Raw genomic sequence first — 16,376 nt, forward strand, 5'->3', positions numbered from 1 at the left:
AATGTCATTAAAATACATAACAGTTTCGTTTGTGTACACTATATGAGGACGATCTAGTTCTCTATGGGACAATCTTCTGGTCCCATCAAAGAAGACATTGTGGAAAAAGCTTTTATTCTATATGTAGACTTTTGGGTAGTCTGTGAGCTAAAGTTAGGACGTTCTATAGAAAAACTGTGTAATTTTTTATGAGATGACCTGAGGTACCACAGAAGTCTTTGTGGCCTTCTATAAGAAGTCTTTGTTGTTTACTAGAAGATAAGAAGAGGTTCCATAAGAAGATTTTATGGTCTTCAATACGAAGACTCTGCAGCTTTTTTTAAGACATTGAGGTAATCTATAAGGAGACCTTGGGATCTCTCTAAAAGAAGACCTCCTCCATAAGAAGACCTTGGGTTTTCTAAATAACAGACTGTTCTTCAAAAGAAAATTCTGTGATCTACTGTTGAAAGAACCTGTGATCTTCTATAAGAAGACCTTGTGATCTTCTATAAGAAGACCTTGTGGTCTTCTATAAGAAGACCTTGTGGTCTTCTATAAGAAGACCTTGTGGTCTTCTATAAGAAGACCTTGTGGTCTTCTATAAGAAGACCTTGTGGTATTCTATAAGAAGACCTTGTGGTCTTCTATAAGAAGACCTTGTGGTCTTCTATAAGAAGACCTTGTGGTCTTCTATAAGAAGACCTTGTGGTCTTCTATAAGAAGACCTTGTGGTCTTCTATAAGTAGACCTTGTTGTCTTCTATAAGAAGACCTTGTGGTCTTTTATAAGAAGACCTTGTGGTCTTCCATAAGAAGACCTTGTGGTCTTCTATAAGAAGACCTTGTGGTCTTCTATAACAGGACCTTGTGGTCTTCTATAAGAAGACCTTGTGGTCCTCTATAAGAAGACCTTGTGGTCTTCTATAAGAAGACCTTGTGGTCTTCTATATGAAGACCTTGTGGTCTTCTATAAGAAGACCTTGTGATCTTCTGTAAGAAGACCTTGTGGTCTTCAATAATAATACCTTGTGGTCTGCTATAAGAAGACCTTGTGGTCTTCTATAAGAAGACCTTGTGGTCTTCTATAAGAAGATCTTGCGGTCTTCTATAAAAATACCTTGTGATCTGCTATAAGAAAACTTTGTGATCTTCTATAAGAAGACCTTGTGGTGTTCTATAAGAAGACCTTTTGGGTTTCTATAAGAAGACTTTGTTGTCTTCTATAAGAAGACCTTGTGGTCTTCATTAAGAAGACCTTGTGGTCTTCATTAAGAAGACCTTGTGGTCTTCATTAAGAAGACCTTGTGGTCTTCATTAAGAAGACCTTGTGGTCTTCAATAAGAAGACCATGTGGTCTTCAATAAGAAGACTTTATGGTGTTCTATAAGAAGACCTTGTGGTCTTCTATAAAAAGACCTTGTGGTCTTCTAAAAAAAGAAGTTGTGGTCTTCTATAAGAAGACCCTGTGGTCTTCTTCTGTGGTCTTCTATAAGAAGACCTTGTTTCTTTTATAAGAAGACCTTGTGGTCTTCTATAAGAAGGCCTTGTGGTCTTCTATAACAAAACCTTGTAGTCTTCTATACGAAGACCTTGTGGTCATCTATAAGAAGACCTTGTGGTCTTCTATCAGAAGACCTTCCGGTCTTCTATCAGAAGACCTTCTTGTCTTCTATAAGAAGACCTTCTGGTCTTCTTTAAGAATACCTTGTGGTCCTCTATAAGAAGACCTTGTGGTCTTCTTTAAGAAGACCTTGTGGTCCTCTATAAGAAGACCTTGTGGTCTTATATAAGAAGACTTTGAGGTATTCTATAAGAAGACCTTGTGGTCTGCTATAAAAAACCTTGTAGTCTGCTATATGAAACCTTTTAGTCTTCTATAACAAGACTTCGTGGTCTTCTATAAGAAGACCTTGTTGTGTTATTTAAGAAAATTTGTGGTCTTCTATAAGAAGACCTTGTAGTCTGCTATAAGAAGGACTTGTGGTCTTCTATAAGAAGACCTTGTTGTCTTCTGTATGAAGACTTTGTTGTCTTCTTTTAGAAGACCTTATGGTCTTTTATAAGAAGACCTTATGGTCTTCTATAAGAAGACCTTATGGTCTTTTATAAGAAGACCTTGTGGTCTTCTATAAGAAGACCGTGTGGTCTTCTATAAGAAGACCTATTGGTCTCCTATAAGAAGACCTTGTCGTCTTCTATAAGAAGACCTTGTCGTCTTCTATAAGATGACATTGTTGTCTTCTGTAAGAAGACATTATTGTCTTCTATTAGAAGAATTTGGGGTATTCTATAAGAAGAACTTGTGGTCTTCTATAAGAAGAAGAAGACATTGTGGTCTTCCATAAGGAGACGACCTTGTGGTCTTCTATAAGAAGAAGACCTTGTAGTCTTCTAAAAGAAAAAGACCTTGTAGTCTTCTAAAAGAAAAAGACCTTGGGGTCTTCTATAAAGAGACCTTGTAGTCTTTCATTAGAAGGCGACCTTGTGGTATTCTATAAGAAGAACACCTTCTATAAGAAGACCTTGTGGTCTTCTATAAGAAGACCTTGTGATCTTCTATAAGAAGACCATGTGGTCTTCTATAAGAAGACCTTGTGATCTTCTATAAGAAGACCATGTGGGCTTCTATAAGAAGACCTTGTGGTCTTCTATAAGAAGACCTTGTGGTCTTTTATAAGAAGACCTTGTGGTCTTATATAAGAAGGCCTTGTGGTCTTCTATAAAGGTCCTTATTAGAGGACCTCGTCGTTTTTTAAAAGAAGATTTTGTAGTCTTTTATAAGAAGACTTCGCGGTCTACATAAAATTACCCAGTATTTTCTATAAGAAGACTTTGTACCTTGTGGTCTTCTCTAAGAAGATCTTATGGTGTTCTGTGGTGGTCTTTCGCATAAAATCTTATGTTCGAAAAAACAGTGTAAATCCCTATTAAAACCTTCGTTTTTTTTTTATTAAAAAGAGCTTAAAGTTACTATGTAAAAAAGTGTGGCTACAAATAAAAAAATATAATAATTAATTTTTAGCTGTAACTCAAATATGCAAAGAAGAATCAAACAAAAATAGATCTAACTTTTGTTGCCCAAAAGCATGGCAGCACGGCAGTAAAAAAGACACTGCAAACAGTAAAAGAACAAATGTCAAAGAAATGATTAATGATTTGTTATTGGCTACATAACCAACCGCACCAAACCTTCCAACCATCCAGGCAGCCAACAACCAGCAATCACAGAACAATAAAACCTACCGGAAAAAAGTGTTATGGTAATTTATAGTCGAAGATAAATTATCCAATCTTTGGTGGTAGTTGGCAAGGGCATAGATGGGCGGTGAGGGACAAACACAAATTGTAGAGTAGCGGTTAAAAGGCAAAACGAACAAACACACACACAGCCGACGAACGAACATATGAAGCACAACGACGACCATGATATTTAATTTTCTCAAATGATTTTCCACAAGAATTAAAATAATTTCCAACACCGACGGAATGCGTAGCGGAAAAAAATATGATAGATAATAAATTAACTTTTCGTTTCCAATTTACAGGTTAACGGCCGATTAAGCGTGAAGGTGTAAGGTAGCTATAACGGTTGTTGAACAGGTTATGGCTATTTAACATAAAATAATGGTTAGTAATGGGAAAAAAATATACTAATGATAATGGCTGGGTAAATGAAATATCAATAATCTTTGATGCAGAAAATGAGAGAGAAGTCATTGTAGTATCTTTTATAGAAAAAATACATCATTTTGTTGGTTTTTTTTCTGGAATCAAGTATAATTTTCTTTCATAACAAGTAATATTTTCTGTGGATCCCTTTAATGCGTAGCACATAATTAACCATCAAGTATATGTGTAAGTATGTGTGAACAAAGTTTAATATATTTCTCGGAAAAGTTTTTGGCATTTATAGGCAAAACTTTGTTATCCCTAAGAACAAAAACAAAGTTTTGTTTTTTGCCTATCAGCAAAAAACACTTGTTAGTTGTACAAAAACTACAAATTATATATAATTTATATATAAAACTTTAATCTGTAGCCTAATGCTTCCAATTTAAGTTTTCCCTAATAAATTTACTATAATTTTTATAGGGGTCAGTTAGTTGTTAGTTTATATTGTCATACAACTATACATATATCGGACAAAGAGTATGTATACCTGCTTTATGTGAGTTTAATCTATTTTACCTTTTAATGAAAGCTATCTAAACCAAGTTGGGGGGAGAAGACCAAACATCTATTGTTTACTGGATTTCATTTTTTCCCTCTGTCCTTCATTTTGTCAGTTCGTGTGTGCTGCTACATCGTTCTATTGAGTTATCAAATGACCAGGTTTTCTATTGTTTGCAATGTCCTTTTGTTCTTGTTTGACAGAAAATGGTTGTGGGCACAATAAGAACGAGCTACACTACATTTGTGTGTATATGTGTGAACCAGGTTTGCTGTGTGTTGTGTGTGTGCAAAAGATATAAACAGATAGTATGAAATTGTATATCCTTCTCAATAACACAATAAACAAAAGCTTAATCTAAACACAATGACCTACAAATCTCACACTGGCCGTTTTGCAATTTTGAGGGAGGGCAGAGATTTAAAGATTTCTAAATCCCTTTAAAAGTTTTGTAGAAATACATTTTATGTGTAGTTTTCAGAAATATTTTGTTTCCTTGACAGATTTAAAATCCATTAGGACTTTTTCCCCTTCTCATTTTGCAAATTCTAGGAAACATCATTTTGCCAATTCATTAGTTTTTTATATAAAAACAAAAATGTTTTTTTTTTTCTTCTAACCTTTCTCAAAATCCCTGCAGACAAAAAGGTTGACCTTTTACATAGCTAAACAAGGATTTTTACCTTTATATCTCCTAAGCTGCCGAAAAAGGTAAAACAGAACATGAAAATACTTTGGGATAGTTTTCCTGTGGAGAATCTTTGGATCACCTTATTTTCAACGTAAATTCATTTTAATGAGGTTTCTTCGTTGTTTTCATTTGCCCAAAACTTATTTTCTTAACAAATTCTCATTTTATATTCTTTGCAGATTTAAAGAAATCCGATTAAGTAATCTCTTAGGTTAGCTGGCCTTTTTTAATTTGGCAGGAACTTATTTCCTCTTCTTTTTATCCATTAAATCTTTGTTTGCTTTAGGTTATTATTTCATACAAATTATGGGGATTAGGAGGCTCGATGCCATGAAATTGCTTTTCCACAAATTGAATCCTAAATTTATCATAGTAACCTTCTTTATTAATTATACCCTCACAAACACACATGAATATAGTATGTATCCCGGTAAAAAACTAAATCGTAAAATATATTTTAGAGGAAGGAAAATCTTATATTTGGAGTGAAATGATGATTGATACCAATTGTCAGTCCTAATTGACGAGGTTTAGGACTAGTCTTGCTCATTGTATCATCGCAAGTGTACACGAACTTCGACATAGTTTCAAATTGGATTTTAACTCCCATTCAAGTTAGTGGGAAACCGTGACCCATATAAAGACGATGAAACCTTGGGTAGAGGCGCCGGGTCATGAAACTCATTTAGGGAAATACATACATTTTTTTATGAAACAATTAAGAACGGACTTAAGTTCGGCCCGCCCAAACTTTTTATACCCTCCACCACCACTGTACTGAAGTAAATATGTACAAATAGTAACAACTATGACTAAAATCTTCCAAAAAATCTTAATTTGTAAAGTAATCGCCTTACATGTGGCCTTTGGCAAAACGTGGACGTCTGATGTCGGATTTTTTGCAAGGAATGTTTTATACCTGTTATAATACATGCCTGTTTAAAGATTTCAAAATATCGAAAACCCGTTAGTGCCATTGTATGGGGGCTATACAAAGACCCATCAAACAAATGGTGGGAGGTTCTATACTCCCAAGGAAGACTAAGACTGAGGCCTCAACCTTCAAACTACCGAAAATCGAGAGGTACCGTTCTATGGGTGCTATTGAAGATGTGGACCTACATCAACAAGTTTCAGGTGGAAAGTTTTGAACCCAAAACGAAGACTTAATACTAAATTTCATCCATTTCGGGGGATATTGAGACCACAACCTTCAAAATCGGGATGTACCTTTCTATGGGGGCTACATGAATACGTGGACTTATATCGACAAATTTCAGATGGAAGTTTTATACCCAAATACCAAATTTCATCCATTTCGGTGTGATAATGAGGCAAAGACCTTCAAAATGCCGAAAATTGGGAGGTACCGTTCTATAGGGGCTATATCAAAACGTGGAGCGATATAGCCCATTTTCAGAAACTTCTATACTCAATAAGAACGCTCTATCTTAAAAAGTGTGAGCTGTATCTTGATTTCAACAGAAGGACGGACAGGCGGACACGGCTATTTCGACTTCGAATTTTGTGGTAATCAGGAATATATACATATACTTTATACGGTCTCTAACTTATATTTCGATGTGTTACAAACCGAATGACAAATTTAATTATACTCTCCATATTATGGTGGAGGGTATAAAAACAAATAAGCCAAAAAAGGTTAACAAAGCGAGCCAAATTGCAAGGATGATCACGTGTCAATCTGTACGTGGAGCGTACACTTTACATAGGCCGCTGCACAGTACATATATTAATTTTGCATGATTTCCTTACCTCATTATTTTGCTGCGTTGGATGGGGGTGTCATTCACGCTATATCCACAAACATCTCAAAAGAAGCCATGGAGACTTATCTCATATCATTGAGTGCACCCCGATTCATTTAAGCTCAATGATATGGGAACTACTGTTTATCGCCGAGTCCGAACGGCGTATCTTAAGACACCACTTCGAGAGAAGTTTTACATGGGTAAAATGCTCAGGAAATGTTGCAACATTACACTCAGGGGTATTTTGCCACTGTTGGAAATTTGACCGTTGAAAATTTGATCTCTGCTGACATACCTGGGTATGGGAAGTTTGTCCACAAGATTGCGCGGGTACGCCCGTGGCGATAACACTAAAACAAATGCAGCATCGACAACATTTTGATGTGCTGAGGAGGAAGATGATCCACTGTTGTCTTAAATAATACTGTTGCATGCCTCGTGGCGGTATTCTGGCAGGTTTCTGTACATGCCACAGTGGAACTACATAGCTTACCACAGACCAGCCTATTACATTAAAGAGGTCAACAAGGTTACTTTGTCAGCACACCGAGAGCTACCGGACAGCGACTTGAGGACCTTGTTCCTATAACAAAAAGCAGTGGATTGAGTGGACGACTTCACATGCTAGCCAGCGTCAATTCAAAATGTTGGGGTAGGTGGTGGTCAGAATTCGGCATTATCCACAAATATGTTCAGGGAGAGCCTCATGTCAACGGTCCAGGTGCTGAACATTGTGACTGTAGACTTAACTGCAGGTATTTTCAACTATAATGATATTTAACTTCTTAAAAGTGTAGGACCCGACATTACCACATCTATGTCGTCCTGAGAGTATTTCATAAAGGTAGGTGTTATACAGCTTCATGAAGGTGGGTGGGGGTTCTACATTTTAATGAAGGTAGGTGTTAAACAGTTTCAAAGATCTCCTGCATTTTAATTAATTCCCTGTTTCACTGAATTTCAGAAAATACTAACTGCAGAGAAGTCTTCTCCGTGTATTCGAACAGCTTGGCATGGTTGAGAGTATCGAAGACCTTCGATATGTCAAGAGCCACAATGACTGTTTAGTCACACCCGTACTGGTTCAGTTCTCGACTAATATTTGTGAATACGGCGTATAGTACTGATGAACTACTGTTCATTTTCCGGAATCCATGCTGATGTTGGGCAAGTGGAAACTGATTCTCATCATGAGGAGGAGCAATATCTCTAAGATGTTCGCTACTGGCGACAGGTGAGAAATATACACAATGCCAATACACAATACCAGCTTTCCAGACTTACGACATTATATGCTTAAATGCTCAGTTTCTGATTCAGCGGGTGCTCAATAGGGTTATGACTTTTTGACATTTTTCCTCAAAAATGATTTCCTGTAGCAGGGATGAATGAACTTTTGTCTATTAATCACTATGCTATCGTTTATTCCATTGAAATATAAAAAAAGTTCACGCATAAATCAATTTTAAACAAGTAAGAAAAGCGTTAAGTTCGGTCGGGCCGAACTTTTTATAACCTCCACCACAAATTTCAGCCATTTCGGTGGATTAATGTGGCCACAACCTTCAAAATACCGAAATTCGGAAGGTACCGTTCTATGGGGGCTATATGATGGCGTGGGCCTATACCTAAAAATTTCTGGGGGAAAGTTTTATACGCCTAAAGAAGACTAAATACCAAATTTCAGCCATCTCGGTGTGATAATGAGGCAAAAACGTTCAAAATATCGAAAATCGGGAGTATTGTATTATGGGGGCAATATCAACACGTGGACCTATATAAACATTTTATGGTAAAAATGTTTCTTAGCCTCTGGAAACAAAAAATACAAAGTTACAACCGATTCGTTGGTCAAATGGGTCTAATACATTCAAAATATATTAAAATGACGCGTACTTTATATGGGAGCTATACCAAAACGTGGACCTATATAACCCAACTTTGGTAGGAATGTTTTCTGGCCTCTGAAGACACAAAATACCAATTTACAACCAATTCTGTGGTCAAATGGGTCTAATACATTCAAAATATATTAAAATGACGTTTACTTTATATGGGGCCTTATATGGGAGCTATACCAAAACGTGGACCTATATAACCCAACTTTGGTAGGAATATTTTTTGGCCTCTGGAGACACAAAGTACCAAATTACAACCAATTCGGTGGTAAAATGGGCCAAATATCTTAAAAAATCCTTAAAACGACGACGCGTCACGCGTCATTTTGTATGGGGGCTATACGAAAGCGTGGACCTACATAGCCCGCTTTCAATACCAAAAGTCCTACGTAAATATAACATATTTTCCCAAAATTTCATCAATCTACGTCAATGCGTTCGGACGCTAGAGTGATTTCCACAGACGGACAGACGGACGGACATGGCTATATCGATGTAGAATTGCACGCTGATCAAGAATATATATACTTTGTGGGGTCTACAATGATTATTTCGAGTAGTTACAAACGTAGTGACAAACTTAATATACCCCCATCCTATGGTGGAGGGTATAAAAAAACACTATTTCTCACAAGATGCCCTTATTCAAATAATGGAGTAGTTAGCGGTCATGTAGCTTGGGGAATATTTTTTTAATTCAGTTTTGTATTGAAAAAGTGATATCTAGCGAACTCCACACACATCCAACCAATATGCCAAGTTCGTTTCTCTGGTGGTTAATTCAGCGCATCAAGCATATCAAATGTGATACTAGACAAAAACTGAGTTTGAAAAATTGTATTTATACTAAACTTATCGCAAATTTCCAGCTGTGAAGTATTTTTGAAGCCTTTTTACTATCAAGTCAATCTAGTGTCTCCCTAGAATAATTCCTCTATACGCACATATACAATCGAAGGTGTTTTTCCTTATGAATTGTAATGCCTTCCAGTTCGAAAGTTTTGATAGATTGGCAGTGACCTAGAAAAGACGTCGGTAACATTGTCTGTTTTTTTGGAGAGGACCCAGGTTCATTTCAATACAAAAAAACTAATAGGACTGATGAGGTTATGTGGCGATATCCTAAACTATAGCCCTTTTCTGCCTTCCACGAAAGCAAATCTAGTTTTACTATCTCCCACTTTATACACACAAAATGAGATTAAGCTGAATTGCCTTATAACTAATTTGTAATATACTATTTGGAAAATTATATGAAAAAATAATATATCCAACAAAATGTCCTGCTGCTTTTCTTAACTGACCCCCTTCTTGTCATGAAATGCTAAATGAAGATTTCATGTTCCTTCATTCATTAATGTTAAACTATTGATTTGGGTCAAATGTCATTTTTATAATGTTTCCTTTTTAATGACAGACATATGGACGATGACAGCAATGGGCCATATAATGGAAATATACCTCCTACCTTCTTGGGTGGGTGTAGATAAAGGCATGTCAGTAGTTTTTGTCTTTTTATTTTATTTTTACCTGGCAAGTTATTTCCAATCATCAATGCATGTGTGTGCCATGGTCATTAGGTTATTTGCCTGTCAATCGATTTAGTTTTTTTCTTTTTTATAATTAGGACTTTGTCTAATGAAACATTATGTCCAAAAATGTCTGCTGATAATTGTACGTTTAGCAAGAAGGATATTCTGTGACATGTAATTAAGTGAGTTAATGGAGGGCTGAAGATACTTAATACAGCTATTGAGTTGTTATATGAACTTGGAGTTAATTGATTGATTCGTATAATACGTAGTAATTATTTTCATTTGTGGCTTAATGAAGAAACACGTTAATAGCAAATGCCAAATCACCTTGACTTATGGTATTATTTTTTCTATTATAAATAATGTCTAATTGTTTTTTTTACATTATTTAAGTATTTGACTTCTCAAAACCAAATTTTTTGTATTTTAAGTGAAATATATTCATTTGTTTCTATAATCCATTTACATTTGTTGAGGCAAGTATGTCCTACATATTTCCTATTTTTTATATGAAGTCAGTGAGGTTTTGCTATTGAAAATACGTGAATTATTCAAGGCTTCCAAATATGTATTAGGTCCACCCTTGTAAATTTATCAATATTATAGAAGGCGAATAAAACATTCCATAAACCATACGACACATTAATTATAGTTAATAGCTTTTTTATTAACATATTTATCATTTCGATGACAATCACGACAATAAAACTAGTTTCTGAGAACATCATGAAGACGTCATGGGAAGGTAGATGTATAACTCGTTTATAATATTTTAATTATAATTGTAAACAAATATTGAAACATACCTTTGAGTTTATGTATCCCTAGTTACAACAACACGTCGAAGTTTTTTTTTTTAATTTCCACAATAGATGTATCCACAATATGAAATGCAAAGATCTTAACGTTTCGATAAACACTTAACAAATGCGCTTTTAATATTTCTTATCGCCTATACCGGCTACACAGTTGAACCACAAAGATAAAATTTCCTGCAATAAAAAAACAATATTTTTTATATGAATATTTAATGGCATAATTTGTTTGTAATATTTATTTTAATTTTTTTAAGAAGGATGTACAGAAATAATATTTGATATTCAAGCTCACACATAAAGAGCTCAAACGAGTTTAAAAATTAATAAATTCAATTATCATAAATAATTAGAGAAATAGTAATAGAAAGAAAGAGAAAAGGGGAGAAAAATGAAAAGAGGCATTTAATAAATGCTGAGAGAATGAGTATATTCGAAACAGGCGGAGAAGTACTTGACAAGGTTATCGCCTGCACAGTGTTGCCACTTGAGTCACATTTGCATGGCTTACGGGGCACAGTTGTTCAAAAATCGATTTTCCTTGCCAAATTTCAAGGAAACCAACAAATTAATCAAAATATTGGAAAGTGTGCTTCTAAAGACGAAAATTTTTTCTGGATAAAAAAAATAGCTATTTGTGGGAATATTTAACAGATTTTGTGTTCATTGTTTTTTTTTGTTAGTTAGTTACGGCTGCCGCCAGTAACAATCGTTGCTATAAATTACCGTAGCGTTTACACTTAGTGAGCTATTTAATTTTTTTCAGGTACTAAATTTTATGAAATTCCAAATTTAATTCACTACAACTTTTAGGGAACAGCATAGAACAAAGTTTCGCTTTCGCAAAATGATGATTGAGGTTGTCCCATTTCAGCCCATATGTACTTTTGTAACCGTCAAGTTCAATACGTTTAACACTTTTTAAATTTATTGAAATTACCGTATCGAAATTACCGTTTTTTCAGGTACTAAATTTTATGAAATTCCAAATTTAATTCACTACATCTTTTAGGGAACATCATGGAACAAAGTTTCGCTTTCGCAAAATGATGACTGAGGGTGTCCCATTTCAGCCCATATGTACTTTTGTAACTATTATTATTATTATTAGTTTCCTTTCGTGTATGAAGAAGACTTAATACTAAATTTCAGCAATTTCGGTAAAACAATGTAAGGCACCATTCTATGGGGGCTATTTCAAAACGTCGATCTATACCGACAAATTTCTGACGGAAAGTTTTTAGGCTCAAAGAAGACTAAATACCAAATTTCCTATATTTCGGTAAGAGAATGTGGCTAAAACTTAAAAAATACCGAAAATCAAGACGTACGCTCCTATGGGGATATAGGAAGACGTGGACCTATACTGATAATACTCTTCTGGAATATTTTATAACTCTTGGAAGACGAAATAACGAATTTCAGCCATTTCGGTTGGATATTGACCTCACAATCTTCAGTATTACGAAAATCGGGAGGTACCGTTCTATGGGGGCTATATTGAAACGTGGACCTATACCGACGAATTTTAGTTAGAAATGGGGCAATATGGAAGCGTGGACCTGTACAGACATATTTCTGGCGAACAGTTTTATATCACATTGAAGACTAAATACCAAATTTCAGCCATTTTGGTGGAATATTGAAGATACAACCTGCAAAATACGAAAAATCGGGAGGTACCTTTCCATAGAGGCTATATGAAGGCGTGGACCTATACCGACAAATTTAAAGAGGAAGTTTCTGTACCCCCAACGAAGTCTAAATACCAAATTTCAGCCATTTTGGTGGAATATTGAGGCCACAACGTTCAAAATACTGAAAATCGGGAGGTACCGTTCTATGGGGGCTATATGAAGGCATAGACCGATACCGACAAAGTTCTGGGGTAAAGTTTTATACCACCAACGTAGACTAAGTACCAAATTTCAACCATTTCGGTGTATACCCCTAAAGAAGACTACGTACCAAATTTTAGCCATTTTGGTAGGATAATGAAACTAAAACCTTCAAAATACCGAAAATCGGGAGGTACCGTTCTATGGGGCTATATGAAGGTGTGGACCGATACCGACAAAATTCTGGGGGAAAGTTTTATACCCCTAAAGAAGACTACGTACCAAATTTTAGCCATTTTGGTAGGATAATGAAACTAAAACCTTCAAAATACCGAAAATCGGGAGGTACCTTTCTATGGGGCTATATGAAGGTGTGGACCGATACCGACAAAATTCTGGGGGAAAGTTTTATACCCCTAAAGAAGACCACGTACCAAATTTCAGCCATTTTGGTAGGACAATGAAGCTAAAACCTTAAAAATACCGAAAATCGGGAGGTACCGTTCTATGAGGGCTACATGAAGGTGTGGACCGATACCAACAAAATTCTGGGGGAAAGTTTTATACCCCTAAAGAAGACTACGTACCAAATTTCAGCCATTTTGGTAGGATAATGAAGCTAAAACCTTAAAAATACCGAAAATCGGGAGGTACCGCTCTATGGGGGCTATATCAAAACGTGGACCGATATATCCCAATTTCAATACCAACCATCCTGCAAGTAATAAAAACTTCTGTACCAAATTTTGACTTTCTATCTTTAAAATTGCGAGCTGTATCTTGATTTTAAAAGACAGACAGACGGACAGACGGACATGGTCAAATCGACATAGAATTTTATACTGATCAATAATATATATACTTTATAGGGTCTCCGACGAATATTTCGATGTGTTACAAACGGAATGACAAATTTAATTATACCCTCCATATGGTGGAGGGTATAAAAATGCGTGTTTTTTTCCATACCGCTTCCCATATTAATTATTGTTTTTACTCAAACTGAAATTTTTTAAATATATGAGTTTTTTGACAAGAGTATGTTTTAATTTTTGAACAAATTTTAATATTTTTTCAAAAGTTTTTTTTTTAAAATAAACTATTTAAAATTATTTTTACAAAAAATGTTACAGAACATTTTTTTTGCAATTTCTTATTTTATTTATTTATTATATTAACATGTAGTAAATACAATGTTAATAAGACATTGCATTGGTAACAATGGTTATCAGTTACGCAATTTGTTATTTTTTATCGGTGTTTGAAATTTTTTAATAGATTGGAAAATATGACAAGCTCAAAAACACTCATATTTTGATGCAAAATAAGCCTTGTCTTGGAATTCCTCTACAACTACTTGACCGAACTTGGTTGTATTGGATACATAGGCAAGTGGAAAGTTCAGAAATTACAGAATTTTGACCAGAAAAAAACGATTCTGAACCACTGTGCGGGGTAAGGTTGTCAAAGTTTTGTGGTAAAATATGGCTGGAAAACTATAAGTCACAAATCGACCACCACAACCAACGTTGCATCACGGTAAAGGTGAGATTTTTCTATTTTCATTGTCAGGGCAATGCTATTCGAAGTTTCCCAACCAAAGCTAAGTTTTTTGCCCATTCCAACCCCTGATAAGTATCCGACCATTACCAAAATCAATAGGTATCGTGCTCTCCCCTCATCATCACCCGCTCAAAATTGGGGTCTGTTTCGTGATTACATGGTTTAGATGGACAGACGGACGGACGCACATAGTCAGATCGACCCAGCTCGTCGAGACATTCATTTTGGTATAGAATGGGTCTACGACCATCGATGTGTTACAAACTTTTGGACCAAACCCAAGTAAAAGTAAAAAAATATCAGCCAGCTTTGCCGACAGAGATATACCCTCAGCCCATGTGAATTGAAACTTTCATCTACGCTCAGATCGAATGTATTTAGGATCTTTTCAGAATTTTGTGGACCTTTTTACACATTTGAACTTACAGACAACAATGTAGATTAGGATTAAAGGTCAAAAGTGTTGCTAAGTTTGGACAAAATATGACGAAGGCCAAATTTCGGACAAAATCGGTTGACCAGTTCAAGTGCTATAGTGTGTTCCAGCCACTACACATGGTGCCATAGGGATTTTTACAAATTTCGGACTATTTTTTCAGGAAGTATTTACTTGCGCCAGAAAAAACTTGTACCATCGTAAAGGGGATCAGTGAATGCAAGTTTCTTCAACAAAAATCAAGGTGATTCGGGTGCAGATCCTAAAGTGAACTTATCCGAAATGTTGTGTGGGATGTACCCGAAGGAGTGGACAAATATAGTCCATATTCGAACCTGGTCTATAACTGGTAGATATATTAGGATGTGTAAAGTATGGACCAAATCGGCAATCGTGCGCACAATTTTTCCGAACATTTTTGAAATTTTGTGAAGAAGGTATCGGAAGGAGTGGACCGATGTGGCTTATCTTCGAACTTAAATTAAGTTTGGACAAAATATTAAGAAGGCCAGATGTTGGACCGAATCGGCAAATCCGTTCGAGAGTTATCTTAAGCTCTAACAACTACACACGGTGTCATTGGGGTTTTTTGCAACTTTTAAGCTATTTTGCCAGGGAGTATTTACTTGCCCCTGATGAAGCTTTCACCGTTATATGGGCGGCAGTGAGTACAAGTTGCTACAACAAAAATCAAAGCGATTCGAGAGCTGGTCCTAAACTGAACTTATCCGAAATTTTGTGTGGGATGTACCCGAAGGAGTGCACCGATTAAGTCCATATTGGAACCTCATCTAAGTATGGTAGACATTTCAGGACGTGCAAAGTATAAACTAAATCGGTTACCCTCTTCAAGAGTTATCTTGCGCACAAATTTTCCGAACATTTTCGATCTTTTGTGGGGAGGTACCCGAAGGCTATGGTCCATCTTCGAATTTAAACTAAGTCTGGACAAGATATTACTAATACTAAATTTTGGACACGATCTGTTGATCCGTTCGAGAGTTATCGTGCGCACCAGCCAGATAGACGGACGGACATTGCTAAATCGACTCCAAATTGTCCATTATTTCGATGAGGCACATTTTGCCCGTATGAAAGTGTATATTCATACCCTCGTTAGCATAAATGCTGAGGGTATAAAAATACCACACCAAATTACGGAAAGTTTCCGGGAAAGCTATACTATAAAATCTATTTTTTTTAAATACGAGCCTTACTTAGATTAAAAACGGAAGTAATAAATTTAAAATGACTGATTTTTGAGGTTTTGAAAATCTTCGGTCGTAAGGGAGAGCGTGAGGACAGCATCCAAATGATCCGAGACATGTTCTTAAACTATCCTCTTTAGAACAATTTTGATTTTTTGTGCGGTAGGTACCCGAAGGTGTGTACCGATGTAGTCTATACCAGAACTTGACCTACAGTGTTGCTTAAAAGATTTGCAACTCAGATGTCTATATCACATGCAATCTATTATTAGGGACATTTTGATTACCGATTACTCCCTTCGAGCCTGCAGGGCTGTTTAGAGCTTTCTGGTCATTATATTGGGAAGTATGGAGTTGCCTATGAAAAACATTATATGCCATAACAGGACCACAAGGATAAACATTTCACAGGGATCCTCGAACAGCTTTTGAACTGCCCCTCATCGAAAATTTATTAATAAAGTATAA

The 16,376-nt window shown here is 35.8% G+C and overlaps 1 protein-coding gene across 1 annotated transcript in view; it reads right to left on the reverse strand.

Moving 5' to 3' along the window:
* LOC141390820 (protein toll-like) overlaps window positions 1-16,376 on the reverse strand; it is a 388,884-nt gene that overhangs the window by 347,525 nt on the left and 24,983 nt on the right. Inside the window, exon 2 of the mRNA XM_073963779.1 lies at window positions 10,855-11,040. The gene's annotated coding sequence lies outside the window, so the exon portion shown is untranslated. The remainder of the gene's footprint in view (window positions 1-10,854; window positions 11,041-16,376) is intronic.

The sequence above is a fragment of the Musca autumnalis genome, unplaced genomic scaffold (genome assembly GCF_047663935.1).
Source record: "Musca autumnalis isolate F117 unplaced genomic scaffold, ASM4766393v1 scaffold_1, whole genome shotgun sequence".
In the NCBI taxonomy this organism is placed as follows: domain Eukaryota; kingdom Metazoa; phylum Arthropoda; class Insecta; order Diptera; family Muscidae; genus Musca; species Musca autumnalis.